At 36.0% G+C, this 17,768-nt stretch overlaps 1 protein-coding gene across 4 annotated transcripts in view; it reads right to left on the bottom strand.

The window, feature by feature from the left end:
- The window catches only part of LOC105507783 (chromosome unknown open reading frame, human C2orf88), a 121,386-nt gene that overhangs the window by 35,741 nt on the left and 67,877 nt on the right, over positions 1 to 17,768 (bottom strand). For 2 of the 4 annotated variants that reach the window (XM_011936446.1, XM_011936447.1), the window contains one exon: positions 1,233 to 1,357. The exons of the other annotated variants lie outside the window; for them this stretch is intronic. The gene's annotated coding sequence lies outside the window, so the exon portion shown is untranslated. The remainder of the gene's footprint in view (positions 1 to 1,232; positions 1,358 to 17,768) is intronic. 4 annotated transcript variants of the gene reach the window in all.

The following is a 17,768-nucleotide window of genomic DNA, read 5'->3' on the forward strand; positions in this document are numbered from 1 at the left end:
TCCACCACCATGCCCAGCTAATTTTTGTATTTTTAGTAGAGATGGAGTTTCACCATGTTTGCCAGGCTGGTCTCGAACTCCTGACCTCAAGTGATCCACCTGCCTCAGCCTCCTAAAGTGCTGGGATTACAGGTGTGAGCCACCAGGCCTGGTCTCTATTTGGCTTAACTTTTTAAATTTAATTCTAATGCTAATAATATAATCAGGGTTCTGGTTCTTATAAGATGAAATAAATGCTTCTGGAATTCTTTTATACCGTAAATGAGAAGAAAACTTGGGGCAACCACTTTGGGAAATGCTTAGTATTATCACCTAAAGCTAATACCTACCTATGATGTGACTTAGAAATGATAATTTTCAGATGTATAACAAAAATCGTGCACATGTACTCTGAGAGGTAAGACTATCCATAACATCTGTATTTATAATAGTTCCCAAACTGGAAATGCCTGCTAACATTAGAATATCTGGCAAATATTGTGCACTCAAGGAATGTACGTTTTATTTTTATTCTTTTTTATCCTATGAAAGTTTTTCCATACTTTGTATATTCCAAAAATCTGCCCATCTGAGAACTAATAGCATTCCTCTAAAATATCTGATTAAATATATTTGAAAATGGCTAAATAATTTCTTAACTGAAGAATTATTAAACATTTATGGTAGATTGAATCACTGAAAAAATTTATTTTCAAGTACCAATATTCTAAATAAATCACAAATAAATTTTATTTGCCATTAATTAATTAATTAATTAATTAATTTGAGACAGAGTCTGGCTCTGTTGCCCAGGCTGCAGTACAGTGATGCAACCATGGTTCACTGCAACCTCCACCCCACGGCTCAAGCAATCCTCCCACTTCAGCCGCCCCAGTAGCTGGGACCATAGTGCCAACATGCACAGTTAGTTTTTTGTATTTTTAATAGAGACAGGGTTTCACCATGTTTCCCAGGCTGGTCTCAAATTTCTGAGCTCAAGTGATCTGCCCGCCTCAGCTTCTCAAAGTGCTGGAATAACAGGCATGAGCCAATACATCTGACCGATTTGCCTTTATTTTTAAGACGCATACTTTTATCACACTATAATAAGGCCTTTTTTTTCCTATTGAATTGCAGGACTAACTTTTTCAAATAGATATCTTGTAAGGAGACAAAACAATTTTTCACTATAAATCACCAATTAACCTATTCTGTCTCGCAGTTAAAAGTAAGAAAAAAAACCCTGAAGTTACCAGGTTCACTAAACTGTCTCCACCAGTCAGTCTCATTTAGTAGCTGTGAGCCCAATATATGGTTTCTGTGTAGATCACAGTGCCTTGCTTTTCAGTGCTTCTCATGCTCCCTTTCTAAGTGAAGGCTGAAAAAGATTTAATAGATGCAATCTGAATCCTAAAATCACTGGTTTAAAAACTTATACAATGCAAACATATGAGTACATGGAACTTAGTATAATGTTATTGTTAAAATTCATGTATATTCTTTCTGGAAAATGGGGAAATGAGTCATTCAGCTAGTAGTAAAGGGCCTAGTTATACTAAGTCATTGATTTAGATCTTTCCCCTATCTTCCTACTACATTTTATGTATGTATCAATAACAATAAATAATTATAATAAATTGTTTGTATTTAGTATCCTCACTCAAATGGCAGAAATGATGTATTTTAAGTATTCCCAGTTCCTAGTTGAGTGCCTGGTAATCAGTGGGAACTCAAGATATGTCTGTTAAATAGATGAAAACTAAAGGAAGTTGTAAATATATTAGGAAGTACTATGAATTTCAGGCTAAGATCTCAGACTTGTAAATCATAGGGCAAGACTCCATTTTATAGGACTTGATATCCCCTGGATGATCTAATAAAAATCTAATTTCTACAACTATAAAGTCAAGAAACACATCGGTTGCATAATGTTTACATCAAGATGATCCAATAATCTGGCGAGGTCAATCCTGAAACAGGCTTATGCATATTTAGTATAATGCACACCACTTGCTTTTTAACAGTATTTGCTTATATAAGAACTTTTATTCTTTTATTTTGGGTAGAATATGAAAAATAGATTTACTCTCAAATATCTAGACAAATATATAATTTCTCAGCTATAAATTTACCTTCATTTTTTTCCAGGCAAGAAATATTCTTGTTAAAATATCTCCTAAAAAAATTGCTTCCATGTGCTCAATGTCTTAAATAAGAAAACTCCAAAGGAATCCTCTGATATGTCCATCGGAGCTTAAATCTGAATTGTATTTATTATTGTTAAACCTTAAATAAGGCTCTTAAATAAGCAGCTTACTATTTTCCTGGTATTTTATTAAGTAAACATGGGAATATTATCATTCTAGTTTTACTTATGGAGAACACAAAAGAAATAAATCCTTATTGCCTTACGTCAGTAGTCATAAATGTAGTAGCAGAGATTACAGTAGAATTTTCTTCTCTCTTTTGTGAGAAGCACGGTATTGTTTTTGTGGCACTGTTAGCAATTCCACTTTTCCCCCAAAGCTTCTTTTCATTGACTTTTAATTACAAGCTTCTCTTCTGTATATGTTCAACATTATTTTGGGCCTTGTTTTCCTTCAAAAGATTTTAACTCTGTTTTCCCCCGACTTAGACTACTATTACCGAGAGTGGCTGGGGAAAAGAATATTCTGCTTAAACAGAAACTAATAAAATCAATATGTGTATAAGCAATTTAAAATATTACTGTATTAGAATTTTAAAATTACTCATATTTACAAGATAATAACTTCACTATTTCTTTTAAGCTATCCTAATTAATCTTGCTTATGAATCTTCTACCCTACTAGTCATAAAGAAGGTAAGGGTAAAATTATGAGAAGAAAACAAGTTTGCTCACATAATCATCTTAATCCAGAGGTATTCTCTGGATTTAAATGTCATGTCCTTTGCACCAGAAAGGAGCATCCTAGGTCACAATTACTTTGAGGAAACTTGATTAATAGAGATGTCAATTATAAACTAGGTGAAATGTCTACCAAAAATAAACACCTTGACTTTAGGATAGTTGATCTGAAGCCATTTTCTTCTTTCTGGCAGTGATTAGAGAATAGAACCAGTAGTCTCTAAGTCACTCCTAGTTCCAGATAATAAACTCATATCATCTGAATATAGGTCTTTGCTTTTTGGTGGCTGACAGGGAAAAAAGTGAATGCAACTTGTTTATCCAAAAGTAAGTCCGGAACACATTCCTATTTTAATGAACTGGCAAATATTTTCTCATACAACAAGAGAATACTTCTACTGCTCAGTTCCTGCTTCTGCATAAGCATCTGTAATGGGGGATCAATACTGAGCTACTGCATTTTGTCTTATAACTGATTTCTAAGCCAGGACTCAAAGGCTGATGAAAGGTCAACAAAAATAAAAAATAAGGATATTTTACGTTGAGTCTAAGAGATCTCTCTATAAGATGACATGACAATAGTAAATAATGGAATGGTTATACCTAGAGTCTACTTACTTGCTACTTGTTTAGAATGTAGGCCTGAGAAGCTGGGATGTGTTGCTTATGGAAAATAAATTTGGTATGATTTTAGATGCCTATTAATAGGTATGCTACTTGATAGGGTAAAGAAATGCCTTTTAAAAGCTGGTATAAACTACATTCTGAGTTCAGGCCCACTGGACCATCCATGTAGGACTGATTAAGGCAAATAAAGTGACAAATTAATATGTCACTGTAGGAAGTGACATATTGGTAATTTCTGAAGGCAAGAATTTCCTAGCATGAGGTCTTTCTTCAAGCACCAGCACAAAGACCTTACTGCAATTCATGGAATTCTCTTTCCACTATGTATATTTTATTTTAACAAGTTTAATTTAATGATATCTAATAATCCAGACAACTGAGTTGAAACCTGGTTTTGGCGCTAAAATATTGGGGAGCTTTAAAAAATGCTCCAGTCTCTTAGAGACAGTTTGCTTATCTATAAATCAAGGATTTTCTAATGAATCATCTAAGACCAAATATAAAGTTACATTTAGTGTTCTTCATCTGTAAGCACTCAATTAGATTTCATTTAAAGCAAGTATGATTAGACTTTCATGTAAATGTAAATAAGAAAATGTCACTGTTATATTATGAATTAAAAGTTACTTATCCATGCAATTCTTATACTTTATCTGTCTTGGAATCTTTCAAACATTTATTATCCCTCATACTGAAATCCTTTTATAGTTAATATTTAATATCTGTTTTTAATTTTTCAAAGTTTCTTCTTTTTTTAAAAAAAAAAATCACAAATGAAGAAACAGAGTTAATTACCTAAAACGTTTTGCCTTAACATCACTTTCCTGAATCAGTGTAGGTCAAAAGTCTAGTCATACTTTCATTAAATGGGAAAGAAGTATATCCCAATATTCCAATTTGTTTCCCATTCCATGAGTTAAAACACGAGTTTCATTTAGTCATGTTTTATAAACCTCATGGGAGAAAATAAATTTTAAAGTCTACCATTTTAGCACAGATGAGCTATGCAATTTTCATAAGAACTATAAACAAAAGGCCAAGAGACTAATATTTGGGTTTGGCATTTTGATATAGGGATCACTACAGAGAAACATGGACGAATATTACTATGACCATGATTAAAAAAAAAAATCTTATTCTAAGCCTAGTGCCAACCAGACAGGTAGGAAAATCAGATAGGAGCAGAGTTTGGGGATATTAGAAAAATGTCAAATAGCAGCCCATAAATGACCATGTTATTTACGAACTCTGAGACCATTAAATATGTAGCTATTTGCAAAGCAACTTAAGAAATAGAAAGAAAAGATCAAAATCACCTAAGATTGAAAGTCACATCAAAACTAGATCCGTGAAAACCTCAACTAGGTCCTGATTGTCCCCCTTAAATTCTCATAACTTATATCTTCAAAAATGGACTTCCCCTGCCTGGATCTGAAGAAATGTTTCAACTCTACACTGAAATACTAAAAGAAAGTATTTCATGATGTTTTATTGGCAATGACATTTTAAACTCATAAAATTGCTTTCAATTTGGCATTGGCAAATTCTAGTTCATAATAGCTTAATGTTTTCAGATACAAAGACAGCAGTTTCAAAAGTTAAAAGAACAGACATTTAGAAGGGGCCAACAATGCCTCTTAAGAACAGATTGTTGCAACTTGTCTTTTCACATACTTTCTTCATTGGCTTCCATGTATGCCAAAAGACTGGTTTTATGAGTCAATGAATTTAGCCTTTTTTCTTAAAGTGATCTCTCAGAGATCACAGAGTTACTGGCAAGCTTTGTTGGTTTACATCATGTTGGCTAGAAGAATGTGGTTACGAAGCAGTCATCAGCCAAGGACCTTAGGGACGAGAGAACTTGGAACACTGAGCTTCACAAAACAAAGGGAGCTCAAAGAAATGAGTTTCACTCACAGCCAAGTATGACAGAACCACGACACTCTAGCAGTCCACATCCCAAGTTGAAGTAGGGCACATCCTGAATTCAGGGAAGAAAACCAAAAATCCCCAGAAATTGAGTCTAAAGAGTTTAACTTGTAAGTAGAGAGTAGATGTTTTATATTCACGAAATAATCATTGTAAGTGATTATATAGACAGTGAGAATACAAAGGCTCAGCGCAACAGTACTCATCAACCCAGAACTCTAGTGAGCCTCCTGGGAGACTTTGCCCTTCCGCTCCACTGCTGTCACTGTGCCCATATAACAAATACTGGGGGCAGGTCCAAGTGCCTGGGACCCTTAGGCAGTTATGGCACCAATATCATTTGTACACAGTTGGGTGGAGGCCAGTTGCTGGTAATCATAACTTTCCTTTACAGGGTGAAAGGCAAGTGCCTAATCCCAGCTCAGACCTCCTACCTTGTCTAGTTCCCTACACCCTTCTCTATTTTCTCAGCTTTGGTAACTCCCAATATTATCCTTCCACTGCAGCCTTTGGAATCCTAATCCCTTGCTAATCAACTTCCTACATCCTCATCTTGTCTTAGAAGTCTCTTCATCTCCAGGCTCTACAGGAATCCTGAGCCTCCCCTGAGGATAGCCCTTCTCCTGCAGCCTTCTCTCCAAAATGGATAGCAACAGAAATTCTCCTGCCCACTCCTGACTCCAAACAGGGATGTTTCCCCTGCTTCTGTGAGGCTTCTGCCCTGTGATCATATCTGCTCTGCCTCATCACTTCTAGATCTGCCTCTTACGCACGCTTTGCCATTCAGAGAGAACTCTGGGACCCGGGTCCACTATTTCTCTCCCCCACAGGGTCTGCATAATGCCAAGGTGATGATAGCCAGGGAGAACAGAATCAAAAAAGAAAAAAATATCTTAAATGATAACATGATACTATGAATCCCCTCAGAAATTTACAATGTAATCAATATCATTAAAAGTAATGTAAATACAGCTTGTTTATGGCAAAATTCATTTAAAGTATATAAATATTTACATAGAATCTACATACAAATTCTTACCATTTCCTATTCAATAGGTTAAACACACTGTTAAATTTACTTCAAATTTGTTAATGTGAGAAATATATCACCAATTTTTTAAAGGAAACTGCTTGTTTGAGAGGTCTGCATACACTAAAATGTAGATTAAATTTTACTTCTGCTAAAAAACCCTGCTTTCAAAACCTGATATTTGGAGCATTTCATTTTAAGTCTTACACGTAATAATGAAACCTTTTCTTGTCAGCATTAATTTGTTTTAAGTTCTAGAGACATGGGAGACATAGTCTTGAGGTGAAGTTATAAAATTATCATTATTATGTCCCCATTAATATAAATTTTTCCCACAATGGACATAGTCTCCCCTTCCCTCAATTATCTATGCTCATTAAAAAAAATACAATTAAGTAATTAAAAACAAAGGTAAAAATAAAAATTATATAGAATCCATCCTCATCAGATAATCATGAAAAGTGGTCATTCCTTTATACAAAGCTTTATGAAATTATATCCATCATTTTTTTTTACCATGAAGAGTAAATGTAGTTCTTCCAAAAGTAAAAATGTTAAAAACCTAATATTTAACCTTCTTTTCTGGAGTACAAACCTACTCTAGATATATAGCATCCTGTGATGTGTGTGTATGTGTGTGTGTGCGCACGTGTGTGTGTGTACAAGTTTAGGGAGTCATTTGTTTTATAATAATGTGATCTTATTTTCAACTGGCATAAAGAGGAAATGGAGAGATTTCGAATATAGTTCTGTGAGGCCTTGGGTACGTTTTCAAAAACTCTCTGTGCTTTAGTTTCCTATCCGGTAAAATTATTACCACCTACCACATAAGGTTGTGGTGAGGATCAAAAGAGGGCCTAGCTCAGGGGAAGTCCTTAATAAGAACCAAATTGATTTCTTTTAATGGCTGTATGATACTAATGATATGAGTGTACCATAATACAGTATATTGAGCCATTTGTCTACTGAGGGGCACTCACTCTGTCTCCAGTCTTCCATTAGTACGAACGATGATGCAATAAACGTAACTGTGTGCATACCTTACCTAGTAGTGATTTTATTTCCACGGGATAGATTCCTATGATGGGATAGGTAAATGTATTTTTAATTACAATGGATAATACCAGATTACATTTTTGAAAGACTGAAACAATGAACATTTCCACATATACGAGAGTCCTCCTCTCCCCCAACCTTTTCAGCAGCAATTTTCACTGTTGATCTTTGCTAGTCTAATGGCTATGACATTATATATCGTTGTTATTTTCTTTTCACGTCCCTTACTCCCAGCAAGGTTGAGCGTGATTTCATGTTTATTGGCCATTTGGATTCTCTTTTCTGCAAATCTCTTTTGCCCGTTGTTTCTTTTTGGTTATTTATGTTTTATCCATTTGTAAGCACTTTTGTATAGTCCAAATCTTCTCTATCATGTGTTTCAAATAAATAATTTCCCCTAATTTATCATTCCCTTTTAAAAATTTTTCATTAAAGCATAGCACTCATTTTCTTTTGATTTAAATTTAATCATCTGTCACACAGATTTTGAAATTATGTGTGTCTTGTCCTTTATAACTTCTAGGTCCTATCTTGGTTAATCAGCAACTTGAAGGATGTTTGTATGTATATAAAATCTATTATTTCTTTTTTCTTTTCTTTAATCAATCTGGAACTTATCTCAATATATTAATACTTTTTTCCAGATTAACAGGATGTTGGATCAGCACCATTTTTAAAATAACCCATCTTTTCTCCTTTTAACTGAAATACTATTTTTATTAAATATCAAATATCCACACGTACTGGGTCTATTTCTGAGCCCTCTATTCTATTCTTCTGACTTATCTTTGTTTAAGCGAAAACCAAGGCCAATAAGGAGGTCATGATATGGTCCAATCTGGTGAGGCAGGTCACTCCTCACCAGTTTTCCTTTTTACATTAATTATTCCATATAGCCTTTAAGATCACTTTATCTAATTCCCCAAAACCCTATGCAAATTTAAATTAGAATTGTATTACATTTACTTAATTTGGGGGAGCATTCATGTTTTTATGATAATAAATATACCTAAAAATATATTATTTAATGTCCTTATGTATCATTTTATTATTTTTCAGGAGGTCCTTTAAAATTTTTTCCTCTTTTATAGCTTGTTGCTAGCACAGAGAAAAGTATTTTTAATCTATCCACCTTAGGTTAATTTCAACCTTAGTATTCCAATGACCATTCTAAAGCTCCTCATTGTTCAAGCTACTCTTTCTCCCCATTCTTACTTCCTACTTCATTAAAAAAATTGAAGTTATTAGCTTTCCAGACTCCGGTCTGCACAATCACACTGAATAGCCATCAATGTACTCTGAGGAGCGCAAGTTCAAATGCTGGCTTTCTCTTCCAGTGCATGTATGGTTCTTAAGAAAGCCTTAGAAAAGCAGTGGAAGTGTCTCCCTACTGCACATTTTACTCAAGTAGGAGACCTGCCTCCAGACACAGATCTCTTCTATACTCCCCAGTTAGCTCTTACATAGGCAGTCCACCTCACAGCCTGGAGTAGATCTGGTCCCTACCCAAATGGCCACAATATTGTGTAACTTCTCCCTAAGAGTGAAGTTTATTTCTACTCTTTGAATCTAGACTGCCAGGTAACTTGCTTTGGTCAGTGGAACATAGTTAGATGTGAATTTTGGGGTTTGTGTGCATGCAATAAGTCATATACTTCTATCATAAAGCAAAATGTAGCCCTGTGTTGTATACAAGAGACACTTCTAAGACAATACAAGTGTCTCTTGTATACGAGAGACACTTCTAAGATGATTAATAACAATTCAATTAAGATAACACTATGAGCAAATATGAAGTAAAAGAAAGCACAGGCAGTGATTTTAATCAGTAAATATAGAACTCACACCCAAAAGCAATTTACAAAGACTTTTAAAAAATGCTAAGTACAAGAATTCACAAGGAAGATAAGTTATGAATATCTGTGTACCAAACAACTTAGCAATTACTTGCATGAAGTCAAAGCTATAGAATATACAAAGAGAAACAAATACACTAAAAATAAGACAGATGAATTCACTTTCCAAACTAAAATACAGCAAATGGTTAAAAAAATAAGAAATGAAAAGAATAACAGAAACAAAAGGGATTATGAAGCTGCTTTGCACAACTCTGTGCAAATAAACTTGAAAACCTGGAAGATGAAACAAATGATTTTTCCAGAAAAACTAAATCATTCAAAACTCACCCCAGCAGACTTAGAAATTCCACAGGGATCAATTACTACAGAAATTAATATATTATAGAAGCATAAGCATAATCAAAAATATCAAGGTTAAATGCTGTAAGATAATACTGAAATTTTGTGTTGAAATTGAGGGAAATCCTAAAGAAGAGGTTGCAAAATAGCTTAATTATTGCTTATATATGTTGCAAATATCTCTTCAACTCCAAAATGTACCCATCTCATCTCACAGAGGAATCTTTAGAGAGTAGGCAATGCTATTTGAATTGTTCCAGATTTTAGAAAAATGAACAATTCCAGACTATAAGTTATAACACTGATGATACTAAAGCCTAATAGATTGCAAAAGAGAATTATCAACTTTAGTTATGAATATCAATTCAGAAGACTTAATAAAATATTAACAAATTAGCACATTAAGAGAATACTATACCATGATCAAGTGAGATTCCTTCTCAATGCTTGTGTAAGAATGCAAGAGTAACTCAATAATACAAAATATATTAATGTAATTTACCATATTAATAAATTTATGGTGGAAAATTGTGTTTATATTTATAGTTGCTAAAAGGAATTTAATAAAAATCAAAACTATTCTTGATTTTTTAAAAAGCACTCAAAATAAGAATTGATGAAAACTTTATACTATTGTACATATTTTATCTTAACTTTAAGGCTAGCTGATTTCCTAGTGGAGAAACACTGAAGATACTCTCTCCTAAAGTCTGGAACTAGAGAAAGATGCCCAAAATCACTACTACTAGTTAACGTTGTCTAATTGATTGCCTATACCTCCAATACCATAGAAAATTAGAGGTATAAAAATTGGGGAAAAAATATTTCTATATTTTCAGATGGTATGATTGTACAACTGAAAAATCCAACAGATACCAAATGAAAATGATTATAAGAAAATTCAGCAAAGTAGCAGGATATAAAAATTATTAATACACATAAATTAATAGTCTTCATATATGTAAACAATGACTTAGAACTAATAGGCAAGTGGCTGGGCACAGTGGCTCATGCCTGTAATCCCAGCACGTTGGGAGGCTGAGGTGGGCAGATCATGAGGTCAGGAGATTAAGACCATCCTGGCTAACATGGTGAAACAAACCCCATCTCTACCAAAAATACGAAAACTTAGCCGGGCGTCGTGGTGGGCGTCTGTAGTCCCAGCTACTCGGGAGGCTGAGGCAGGAGAATGGCATGAACCTGGGAGGCAGAGCTTGCAGTGAACGGAGATAGCGCCACTGCACTCCAGCCTGGGCTACAGAGCGAGACTCTGTCTCAAAAAAAAAAAAAAAAAAAGAAATAATGGGTGAGTAAATCCCATATCAATAACAACAAATGACAAAGTATTAAGAATCATTTAAGAAATATTCAGAACTTAGAGGAGAAACTTTCTAATTAAAAGGATACAAAAGTTAACTTAGACAAATCTAGGCTGTGTTCTTTGACAGACTCATTATCATAAAGCAGTTGTATTACATTTATAAGTTACTAAGGAACAATAATAACAAAAAATATAGATTTTCTTTCCTGGAACAAGACAAATCAATTATAAAATTCTTATGGGGTAAAAAGTGAACAAAACATAGCCTATGAAACTCTGATTAAAAAAAGCAATAAAATTACTATTCTTTTTAGGGGCTTAAACATACTATAATGCATCAATAATTAAGAGTGTGGGATTGGCTTATGAAAAGACAGACTAATGAAACAGAGTAGAAAAAGTCCAGAGAAAGACTTAAATGCATATGGGGATTTAGTGCACAACGAAGACTGAATGCCAAAGCAAAGTTACGATGGACTTTTAAATAAATAAATAGCGTTGGGAAAATGGAGTGGCAAGTTGAAAGAAAAGAAAGCCAATTCTGTACTCATGCTATGTTATGGGGATACAGAAATAGGTCCAAATGGAGCAATGATTTGAATGTAAAAAAATGAAATGTTAAAAGTATTAGAAAACAACATAGGTGATATTTATTAGAATCATGGGAAGACCTTTCTTTCTTAAATCAAAAATATTTTTAAATTTTTTGTAGTGATGGAGTCTCATTCTGTTGCCCAGGCTGGTCTCAAACTCCTGGCCTCAAGCAATCCTCCCAATTTAGCCTCTGAAAGCACTGGAATTAGAGGAGTGAGCTATGGAACCAGGCCAAGACCTCTCTCTCTCTCTCTTTTTTTTAATTGAGACAGAGTCTCACTCTGGAGTGCAGTGGTGCAATCCCAGCTCACTGCAACCTCCGCCTCCCAGGTTCAAGCAATTCTTGTGCCTCAGCCTCCCAAGTAGCTGGGATTACAGGCGCCTGCCACCATGCCTGTCTTATTTTTTATATTTTTAGTAGAGACAGATTTTCACCATGTTGGCCAGGCTGGTCTTGAACTCCTGGCCTCTAGTGAACTGCCCACCTTGGCCTCTCAAAGTGCTGGGATTATAGGTGTGAGCCACTGTGCCTGGCCTGGCCAAGACCTTTCTAACTATAAATCAAGTCTGGATAGTTGCTTGGTTTGTTCATTGCAGCAATATTAACAATAGCAAAGACATAGGATCAACCCAAATGCCCATCAATGGTAAACTGAATAAAGAAAATGTGGTACATATACACCATGGAATACTATGAAGCCATAAAAAGGAACTAGATCATGTCCTTTGCAGGGACAGGGTTAGAGTTGGAACCCATTATCCTCAGCAAACTAACACAGGAACAGAAAACCAAACACTGCATGTTCTTGCTTACAAATAGAAGCTGAACAATGAAAACACATGGACACAGGGAGGGGAACAACACACACTGGGGCCTGTCATGGGGGATGGGGAAAGGGAGAACATCAGGATAAATAGCTAATGCATGTGAGGCTTAACACCTAGATGATGGGTTGATAGGTGAAGTAAACCACCATAGCACACATTTACCTATGTAACAAATCTGCACATCCTGCAAATGTATCCTGGAACTTAAAATTAAAAAAAAATCTGGATAGCATAATAGTCAGATGTAAACACAAATAAACCAAACATTTATGTGTGTCAAAAATATCCCATTAGCAAAATCAAAACAGAAATGACAAATAGGAAAGACATTTGCAATTCATAGCGCAAACTGAGTGCTTGTATGTATTCTTATATAAAAACTTCTAGAAATAGTGAATGAAAAGGCCAATTTTATAGATAAGTAAGCAAAGAATATGCACGAATAGTTCACAGAAAAAAATACAAAGAGACAATAAAAAAATGAGATGATGCTAAACTTCACCGATAAAAATGCAAATTAATAGCACACTGAGATAGAATTCCTCAACTATCTGATTGGCAAAATCCAAAACTCCTACAGTACACTATTGGAGAGGCTATGGGGAAACAGACACTTTTAAATATTGCTGGTAGGAGTAGAAAAATGGAATAATAATAATAATAATAAAAAGCAGGAGATCTTGGCAGAGGGGAAGCAGGACTAGATTGCAGCTCCGACAGAGCAGTTTGCAGAAGCTCTCATTTGAATTTTAGCTCCAGATTGGCTGCAAGAACAAATCCGCAATCCCGAGAGGACCCACAGACCCTCTGAAGGAAGTGGACTGATCCTGCAGGACCCAGGACCCAAATACCGTAAGTGCCCCAACTGCAGAATTGGGAAAGGGAGACCCTCCTCTCCCAAACACCTCCCCACTGGGGAGACTGAAGGTCTGTTTGTGGGAGAAATTTCTGACTTTACCTGGAGCTGAGTCAATGTGGAGAGCCGAGTGATGTACAGTGGTAGAGGAAGCTGCAGAAAAGACCTGGGAGCTCGCTGCATCCCCTATCAGGCCATTCCTGCCTGGCACCACAGAGATCCATCAGAAGGGTGACCAGAGGAGCAGGGGGTGAAACTCCACAGGGAGAAGGAAATCTCTAGCTGAACTTTGTAACAATTTGAATGGGTTGAGAAGCCTCCTGGCCAGAACTCGGGGGAGGGTACAAATCCAATGTGCAGACTCCACAGGTTGGGGAGGAGCTAAGCTCTTTTCTTTTGCCGCTGGAAGGTGGGTAGCCCAGGGCAAGTTTTCAAACCTATTATGCTCTCTGCCTGGAAAAAGACTGGGGGCTGTTGTGGGGGCCACAGTGGGAGTGAAACTGGCCCTTCGGTTTGCATGGGAGCTGGCTGAGGCCTGTGACTGCCAACTTTCCCCCACTTCCCAGACAACTTGCATGACTCAGCAGAGACAGCCATAATCCTCCTAGAGATAGGCAGCAACACAATAGTAGTGGGGGACGTCAATACTCCACTGACAGCACTGGACCAGCCATTGAGACAGAAAGGCAACAAAGAAACAACGGATTTAAATTATACCTTGGACCAAATGGACTTAACAGATATATACAGAGCACTTCATCCAACAACTGCAGAATACACATTCTATTCAACAGTGCATGGAACTTTCTCCAAGATAGACCATATGATAGGCCATAAAACCTCAATCAATTTAAGAAAACTGAAGTTATATCAAGCACTCTCTCAGACCACAGTGGAAGAAAACTGGAAATCAACTCCAAAAGGAACCTTCAGAACCATGCAAATATATGGAAATTAAATAACTTGCTCCTGAATGAACAGTGGGTCAAAAACAAAGATGGAAATTTAAAAATTATTTGAACTGAATGACAGTAATGATACAACTTATCAAAACCTTGGGATACAGCAAAGATGATGCTAAGAGAAAAGTTCATAACCCTAAGCACCGACATCAAAAACACTGAAAGAGCACAAACTCACATTCTAAGGTCACACCTCAACAAACTAGAGACAACAACAAACCAAACCCAAATCCAGCAGAAGAAAGGAAATTACCAAGATCAGAAAACTAAATGAAATTTAAACAAAAAAATACAAAAGATAAATGAAAGAAAAAGCTGGTTCTTTGAAAAGATAAATAATGGGCATAGTGGCTCTTGCCTGTAATCCCAGCACTTTGGGGGCTGAGGCAGGTGGATCACCTGAGGTTGGGAGTTTGAGACCAGCCTGACCAACATCATGAGACCCCATCTCTACTAAAAATACAAAATTAGCCAGGTGTGGTGGCGCATGCCTGCAATCCCAGCTACTCAGGAGGCAGAGGCAGGAGAATCGCTTGAACCCAAGAGGCAGAGGTTGCAGTGAGCCGAGATTGAGCCATTGCACTCCAGCCTGGGCAACAAGTGTGAAACTCTGTCTCAAAAAAAAAAAAAAAGAAAGTAAAGAAAAGGTAAAATTGATAGACCATTAGCAAAATTAACCAAGAAAAGAGAGAAAATCTAACCTCACTAAGAAACAAAACAGGAGATATTACAACTGGCACCACTGAAATATAAAAGATCATTCAATGCGACTGTGAACATCTTTACACACACAAAGTAGAAAACCTAGAAGAGATGGGTAAATTCCTGGAAAAATATAATCCTCCTAGCTTAAATCAGGAAGAATTAGATACCCTGAACAGACTAATAACAAGTAGCGAGATTAAAATGGTAATTAAAAAATTATCAAAAACAGTAGTCCAGGACCAGATGGATTCACAGCAGAATTCTACCAGACATTCAAAGGAGAATTGGTACCAATCCTTTTGACACTATTCCACAAGATAGAGAAAGAAGGAACCCTCCCTAATTCATTTTACGAAGCCAACATCACCCTAATACCGAAACCTGGAAAGGACATAACCAAAAAAGAAAACTACAGACTGATATCCTTGATGAACACTGATGCTAAAATCCTTAACAAAATACTAGCTAACTGAATCCAGCAACATATCAAAAAGATAATCCACCATGATCAAGTGGGTTTCATACCAGAGATGCAGGAATGGTTTAACATATGTGAATCAATAAATGTCATTCACCACATAAACAGAATTAAAAACAAAAATCGTATGATCATCTCAATAGATGCAGAAAAAGCATTTGACAAAATCCAGCCTCACTTTACGATTAAAACTTTCAGCAAAATCAGCATACAAGGGACATACCTTAATGTAATAAAAGCCATCTATGACAAAGCCACAGCCAACATAATACTGAATGGGGAAAAGTTGAAAGCATTACTGAGAACTGGAATAAGACAAGGATGCCCACCCTCACCACTTCTCTTCAACATAGTACTGGAAGTCCTAGCCAGAGCAATCAGACAAGAGAAAGAAATAAACGGCATCCAAATTGGTGAGGAGGAAGTCAAACTGTCACTGTTTGCTGATGATATGATTGTTTACCTTGAAAACCCTAAGGACTCCTCCAGAAAGCTCCTAGAACTGATTAAAAAAAAAAAAATCAGCAGTTTCCAGATACAAGATGAATGTACACAAATCAGTAGCTCTTCTGTACACCAACAGCAACCAAGCAGAGAATCAAATCAAGAACTTAACCCCTTTTACAACAGCTCCAACAACAACAGCAAAACCTTAGAAATATGCCTAATCAAGTAATTGGAAGACTTCTGCAAGGAAAACTACAAAATTCTGCTGATAGAAATCACAGACAATACAAACAAATGGAAACACACCCCATGCTCATGGATGTGTAGAATCAATACTGTGAAAATATCCATGCTGCCAAAAGCAATCTATAAATTTAACACAATCCCCACCAAAATACCACCATCATTCTTCACATAGTTAGAAAAAACAATTCTAAAATTCACATGGGACCAAAAAAGAGCCCACATAGCCAAAGCAAGACTAAGCAAAAAGAACAAATCTGGAGGCATCACATCAAACTATACTATAAGGCCATAGTCTCCAAAACAGTGTGGTACTGGTATAAAAATAGGCACATAGACCAATGGAACAGAATAGAGAATCCAGAAATAAACCAAAACACTTACAGCCAACTGATCTTTGACAAAGCAAACAAAAACATAAAGTGGTGAAAGGATACCGTTTTCAACAAATGGTGCTAGGATAACTGGCAAGCCACATGTAGGATAATGAAACTGGATCCTCATCTCTCACCTTATACAAAGATCAACTCAAGATGGATTAAAGACTTAAACTAAAACCTGAAACTGTAAACATTCTAGAAGATAACATTGAAAAAACCCTTCTAGACATTGGCTTGGGCAAGGATTTCATGACCAAGACCCCAAAAGCAAATGCAATAAAAACAAAGATAAACAGCTGGTACCTAATTAAAGAGCTTTTGCATGCCAAAATGAACAGTCAGCAGAGTAAACAGACAACCCACAAAGTGGGAGAAAATCTTCACAATCTATACATCTGACAAAGGACTAATATCCATAATCTATAATAAACTCAAACAAATCAGTAAGAAAAAAATAATCCCATCAATAAGTGGGCTAAGGACATGAAAGGACAATTCTCAAAAGAAGATACACAAATGGCCAACAAACATGAAAAAATGGTCAACATCACTAATGATCAGGGAAATGCAAATCAAAACCATAATGAAGTACCACCTTACTCCTGCAAGAATGAACATAATCAAAAAATCAAAAAACAGTAGATGCTGGCATGGATGTGGTGAACAGGGAGCAATTCTACACTGCTGGTGGGAATGTAAACTAGTACAGCTGCTATGGAAAAGAGTGTGGAGATTCCTTAAAGAACTAAAAGTAGAACTGTCATTTGATCCAGCAATCTCACTACTGGATATCTACCCAGAGGAAAATAAGTCCTAATTTGAAAAAGATACTTGCACATGCATGTTTATAGCAGCACAATTCACAATAGCAAAATCATGAAACCAACCCAAATGCCATCAATCAATGAGTGGATAAAGAAACTGTGATATATATAAATGACAGAATACTATGCAGTCATAAAAAGGAATGAATTAACAACATTTGCAGTGACCTGGATGAGACTAGAGACTATTATTCTAAGTGAAGTAACTCAGTTATGGAAAACCAAACATCATGTGGGAGCTAAGCCATGAGGATGCAAAGGCATAAGAATGATACAATGGACTTTGGGGACCTGGGGGGAAGACTGGGAGGGTGGTGAGGGATAAAGACTACAAATATGGTGCGGTGTATACTGCTCGGGTGATGGGTGCACCAAAATCTTACATATCACCACTAAAGAACTTATTCATGTAACCAAATACCAC

Source organism: Colobus angolensis, unplaced genomic scaffold (assembly GCF_000951035.1).
Source record: "Colobus angolensis palliatus isolate OR3802 unplaced genomic scaffold, Cang.pa_1.0 Scaffold153, whole genome shotgun sequence".
NCBI lineage: Eukaryota > Metazoa > Chordata > Mammalia > Primates > Cercopithecidae > Colobus > Colobus angolensis.